The sequence below is a fragment of the Passer domesticus genome, chromosome 9, assembly GCF_036417665.1.
Source record: "Passer domesticus isolate bPasDom1 chromosome 9, bPasDom1.hap1, whole genome shotgun sequence".
Lineage (NCBI taxonomy): Eukaryota > Metazoa > Chordata > Aves > Passeriformes > Passeridae > Passer > Passer domesticus.
Window position 1 is genome coordinate 15,112,039 of NC_087482.1, and position 6,000 is coordinate 15,118,038.

Sequence of the window (6,000 nt, forward strand, 5' to 3'; positions counted from 1 at the left end):
AACATAATCTTAAGGTTGAAAGAATCTGGAAACCTTGCCCTGCTCCCTTCTGGAGCCCTGAGGGCTCCCACAGGATCACTGTCATTGGGAGGAAGGAGCATTTAGCTTTCAATCTTCCTCCCGTGTGCAATGCCAGTGTGTCCTTCCGTGTGCTCTGTGCAGCCACAGAGAAGAGCAGAGAGGGAAGGGACCGGGCCGGGCCCAGGGCTGTGCCCCGGGGCTGAGCCTTGTGGGCAGCCTGAGGATCTCCTGCAGTGCCACAGGAGCTCTTCTGTCCTGCCTTTCTTTGCAGCTGAACCTGCTGGTGAAGGCCCCACATCCAGGACGGAGCCTCTGGGAGATGCTGAGGGTAGGTCAAGGCCTTTCCCCTGGGAGAGCTGCCAGCGCAGAGCCCAAAGCTGGGCCAGGGAGGCAGCGCTGCAGGTGCCAGCACAGAACCATGCACGTGTGTGCCCTCGCCCTGCACGATCCCCTCACCGCTGCTGCGGCTCAGTGGTGCCCGTGCAGATCAGCAGAGATGGCAGAAGCTTCTGTGGCTGTTGAGTTACAGGTGTGTCTACAGGGAGGAGATTCATACGTACATTGGTGGTTATTGCCAACAAGACCAGTTTGCATGGCAGGGGTGAGTAGTGTGTCCCTGCTGACCTCACAAGTTGAGCACTGGTTTTGTGGGATGCATTCCTGGGAAATGGAAATATTTTTCTCTAAGTTCCTCCGAAGAGGAAGATGCAAGACACAACAGAGAAGATATCCCTGGAACCATCCAAACAGATGAGGCAAGTGCTGAAGAAAATGCTGCAGGGAGGACAAGGTGGGTGCATTTGCCTCATGCTTCCCCTGGGACTCAGCAGCCGGGGGCTTTGGCTGCACATCTGAACGCATGGTTCCCGGCACAGCAGGATGGGATCCATGGCTCATTCCCAATGAGGAATGTTTCCATCTGATCCAGATGTCTCTTTTGCATTCTCCAGAAATCAAAGGAGAGCCTGCGGAGAAAGAAGCATTTCCTGGAGGAAGCAGTGGTTCCGTGCCAGCATCTGTTGAAGGAGGGGAGGCGATGCCAGGCACAGGCCCAGGAGGTAATTGCTGTGCCTCTGGGCCTGAGCCCTGCTGAGGCTTGAGCTGCCCTCTCTGCTGTTTGGCAGTGCGGGCACAGCCTGGACTAGAGCGGCACAGCCCAGGGGAATTATCCCGAGCAGGCTCAGGGCACTCGGGTACTGAGCAGTCCTGCTGGGGTCCCTCCATGGGAGACATGTCCTGAAACCTGGGAGTGACTGCACGGGGTGCCCACGGTGGGGAAAGGACAGAGGGGGAGAGCAAGGCTCCAGTGTGTCCTGAGAGGGCCTGGCTGTTTGCCCTTGGGATCTGGGAGCTGTCCCAGCAGAAGGAGGACAGGAGGGACAGAGGGAGGGATGGATAACTGTGTCACTGCGTGCTGCAGTTTTCGCCAGGGTTTTAGAGAGGATTTCCTCTGTGTCTGAGGGAGAGAACCCCGGGACCCTGCGCTGCTCCAGCCACCCCTCCCAGGGATGTTGCTGAGGGCAGGGAAAGAGTGTGGAAAGTGACCAGGAGCCAGCCCAGAGCTCCCCAGGCCCCTGTGCACCTTTGGCCATGTCTATTCACATCTGGCTCCCACGGCCTTAGCCGACCCCCTGGCAGTGCCCAGTTCCCTGTGGCAGAAGGGGATCCCAGCACACCCTGGAAAGTGTTCTCATCTGTGCTCCGTTCTAGATGAGGTTGCTGGGAAGGCTTCTCCATCAGCTTGGATGAATAAAGTTTTGAAGCCCTTGGAGCCTCCTGCAGGTATGTTCTCGGTGTGTCACCAAGGAAGAATTGTAGACAAGCGGGCAGGAAGCAGGTGACAGAAGCTTCTCTGGCTGTTGTGTTACAGATGTGTCTACAGGGAGGACTTCTCCAGCTTCTCCAGCTCCTACCTTGGATGCTATACGCAAGCCCAGCTCCCATCACAGTGGTGAGTAGTGTGTCCCTGCTGACCTCAAAGGCTGAGCCTTGCTTTTGTAGGATCCATTGCTGGGAAATGGAAATATTTTTCTCTAAGGTACTCCAACAGGGAAAGTCCAAGATACAACAGATAAGATGTCCCTGCAACCATCCAAGCAGATGAGGCAAGAGCTGAAGGAACCCCTGCAGACAAGAGAAGGTGGGTGCATTTCTCTCATGCTTCCCCTGGGACTCAGCAGCCGGGGGCTTTGGCTGCACATCTGGACACGCCGTGCCCGGCACAGCAGGAAGGGATCCATGGCAGCCTCGCTGCCCCGCTGCTGCTTTCACGCCCTGCAGGGCTGTTTCCCAGCCTGGCCTGGCTGCAGCTTCTGCCCAGCCTCTGCAGGAAGGCATTTGGCATCAGCTGACAGGCCGCCCAAACTGTAACACACCCTGAGATCCCCCACTATATCCAGTCCTGCAGATTAGGAAAAGGGTGGCTGTTTGGAGGTGGAAGTGCTCACATCATGCCACTGGAATCTGGCCATTTTCCTGCTCCATAAATTTCACAAATATTACCTCTGATGCCACCGCCCAAGTGGGGAACAGCTCCATCTGATGCAGCTGTCTCCCTTCCTTTGTCAAGAGATGGACATAGTGCTTCAGTGGAAGGTGGCATTTCTTGAAGGAAGCACTCCATCTTCGGTGCCAGCCCCTGCTGCCGGAAAGAAGGCAAAGCCAGACACGGGCACAGGCACAGCAGGTAATTGCTGTGCAGGGCTCAGCCCTGGCCGGGGCTGTGTGGCAGCAGCTCTTCCCCCAGGGCCTGCCCTTGCCCGGCCCGGCAGCAGCCAAAGCTGGAGGCGCCTCGGCTTCCAGGCCTCTGGAGCTCGTTCAGAGCCCCGGGGAAACGGGACTGGTGCAGCAACGTCCCTGGCGCTGCAGCTGCTGCGGAGCTGGCCCTGAGTGCCCAGAGGCCCAAGGCACAGGAGCAGCCCCGAGCGGGAGCCCTGCCGCCAGCCCAGGGCCAGAGCCAGCCCTAGCACACAATGGAAACAGTTCTCATCTTGGTTTGCTTCCAGACTGGGAGGCTGGGAAGGATTCCCCATTAGCCTGGCGCTCTGAAGTTGTGAAGCCCTCTGAGCATTCTGCAGGTATGTTCTCACTGTCCCACCAAGGCGTAATGTTTGACTGTCTGGTCAGGACCAGGTGACAGAAGCTTCTGTGGCTGTTGTGTTACAGCCGTGTCTGCAGGGACGACCTCACCAACTCCTACCTTGGATGCTGCACAAAAGCCCAGCTCCCATGGCAGGGGTGAGTAGTGTGTCCCTGCTGACCCCTCAGGCTGAGCCCTGCTTTTGTGGGGTCCATTCCTGGGAAATGGAACTACTTTATCTTAAGGTCCTACGACAGGAGAGACCAAAGACATGGCAGGCAAGAAATTCCAGGACCCATTAGAAATCATGTGGCAAATGCTGAAGGAATGTCTGCAGAGAAGGCAAGGTGGGTGCATTTCCCTCATGCTTCCCCTGGGACTCAGCAGCCAGGAGCTTTGGCTGCACATCTGGACACGCCGTGCCCGGCACTGCGGGAAGGAATCCATGGCAGCCTCGCTGCCCCGCTGCTGCTTTCACGCCCTGCAGGGCTGTTTCCCAGCCTGGCCTGGCTGCAGCTTCTGCCCAGCCTCTGCAGGAAGGCATTTGGCATCAGCTGACAGACAGCCCCAGTTGCACCACATTCCATGCCCACCCTCTGATCCCCTGCAATTTCCTGATGTCCAGGCAGATCAGATGTTGGGGCTGTTTGAGGAAGGAAGCAGCCTTAGGTTGTCCCAAACTCCTGGTTGTTTTCTGATCCTTATCCATTCCTTTCACAAGTGATGCCTCACCTTCCCCATTCCCAGTGAGGAATGTTTCCATCTGATCCAGCTGTCTCTTTTCCATTTTCCAGAAATGAAAGGAGAGCCTGTGCAGAAGGATGCATTTCCCGGAGGAAGCAGTGGTTCCGTGCCAGCCTCGGCTGCAGGAAGGGAGGCCATGCCAGGCACAGGCACAGGAGGTAATTGCTGTGCCTCTGGGCCTGAGCCCTGCTGAGGCTTCAGCTGCCCTCTCTGCTGCTTGGCAGTGCGGGCACAGCCTGGACTAGAGTGGCACAGCCCAGGGGAATTATCCCGAGCAGGCTCAGGGCACTTGGGTACTGAGCAGCCCTGCTGGGGTCCCTCTGGGGGAGACACGTCCTGAAACCTGGCAGTGACTGAACGGGGTGCCCACGGTGGGGAAAGGACAGAGGGGGAGAGCAAGGCTCCAGTGTGTCCTGAGAGGGCCTGGCTGTTTGCCCTTGGGATCTGGGGGGCTGTCCCAGCAGAAGGAGGGCAGGAGGGAGTGTAGCAAGGAGGCATAGCTGTGGCACTGCCTGCTGCAATCTTCCCCAAGGATTTAGTGTGGATTTTCTGTGAGTTTGAGGGAGAGAGCCCCAGGGCCCTGGGTTACTCCAGCCACCCCTCCCAGGGATGTTGCTGAGGGCAGGGAAAGAGTGTGGAGAGTGATCAGGAGCCAGCTCAGAGCTCCCCAAGCCCCTGTGCACCTTTGGCCATGTCCATTCCCATCTGGGTCCCATAGCCTTACCCGACCCCCTTGCAGTGCCCTTTTCCCTGTAGCATTCGGGCATCCCAGCATGCCACAGATATGGTTCTGATCTCTGCTCCCTTTTAGACTGGAATCGTGACATGGGTTTGCAGGAAGTCCTGATGAAGGATGGTTTGAAGTTCCTGGAGGATTCTGGGGGCAAGTTTTCATTCGGCCTTTCCTTAGTGAATAATCAGGATCAATGCAACAAAAGCTCATTTATAAACCATTTCCCTTAACATTATGTAAGGGCTGAAGGATTCTGAGAATCTTTCCCTGCTCCCTTCTGGAGGCCTGAGGGCTCCCACAGGATCGCTGTCAGTGGGAGGAAGGAGCATTGATCTTTCAGTCCTCCTCCCGTGTGCTGTGCCAGTGTGTCCTTCCGTGTGCTCTGTGCAGCCACAGAGAAGAGCAGAGAGGGAAGGGGCTGGGCCCAGGGCTGTGCCCCGGGGCTGAGCCTTGTGGGCAGCCTGAGGATCTCCTGCAGTGCCACAGGACCTCTTCTGTCCTGCCTTTCCTTGCAGCTGAACCTGCCGGTGAAGGTCCCACATCCAGGACTGAGCCTCTGGGAGATGCTGAGGGTAGGTCAAGGCCTTTCCCCTGGGAGAGCTGCCAGCTCAGAGCCCAAAGCTGGGCCAGGGGGGCATCGCTGCAGGTGCCAGCACAGAACCATGCACGTGTGTGCCCTCGCCCTGCACGAACCCCTCACCGCTCCTGCGGATTAGTGGTGCCCGTGCAGATCAGCAGAGATGGCAGAAGCTTCTGTGGCTGTTGAGTTACAGGTGTGTCTGCGGGGAGGACTTCTCAAGCTCCAGGGCTGGATGCTTGGCCCCAACCCAGCTCCCATGGCAGGGGTGAGTAGTGTGTCCCTGCTGACCCCACAGGCTGAGTCCTGCTTTTGTGGGATCCATTCCTGGGAAATGGAACTACTTTCTCTTAAGGTCCTCCAAAAGGAAAGACCCAAGTTTTTGCCGCCAAAAAGTCTCATGACTCAGATGAATTCCTGAGACAAACACAGAAGGAAGCACCCGGAGGACAAGGTGGGTGCATTTCCCTCATGCTTCCCCTGGGACTCAGCAGCCAGGGGTTTTGGCTGCACATCTGGACAGGCCGTGCCCGGCACAGCAGGAAGGGATCCATGGCAGCCTCGCTGCCCCGCTGCTGCTTTCACGCCCTGCAGGGCTGTTTCCCAGCCTGGCCTGGCTGCAATTCCTCCCCAGCCTCTGCAGGATGGAATTTGGCATTAGCTGATAGGGTGCCCCAACTGTACTGTGGGCCTGAGATCCCCTGCCATTTCCCAGTCTCTGAGAAGATCAGGAGGTGCAGCTGTTTGCACAAGGGAGTGCACTGGCCCAGCCCCAATTACCTGGGCTTTTTCCTGATCTTTACCTGTGACTTAGACAAGCATTGCCTCCTGAAGGTGCCACCTCCC

The 6,000-nt window shown here is 57.5% G+C and overlaps 2 long non-coding RNA genes across 2 annotated transcripts; both read left to right on the forward strand.

The window, feature by feature from the left end:
• The first annotated feature begins 549 nt into the window (after positions 1-549).
• LOC135307444 (uncharacterized) lies at positions 550-1,079 on the forward strand. Its single transcript, XR_010368164.1, has 3 exons — positions 550-622; positions 710-811; positions 972-1,079. It is a non-coding gene; the product is annotated as an uncharacterized LOC135307444 (long non-coding RNA).
• A 650-nt stretch (positions 1,080-1,729) lies between these two features.
• On the forward strand, positions 1,730-2,161 carry LOC135307212 (uncharacterized). Its single transcript, XR_010367936.1, has 3 exons — positions 1,730-1,803; positions 1,892-1,972; positions 2,060-2,161. It is a non-coding gene; the product is annotated as an uncharacterized LOC135307212 (long non-coding RNA).
• Positions 2,162-6,000: the final 3,839 nt, after the last annotated feature.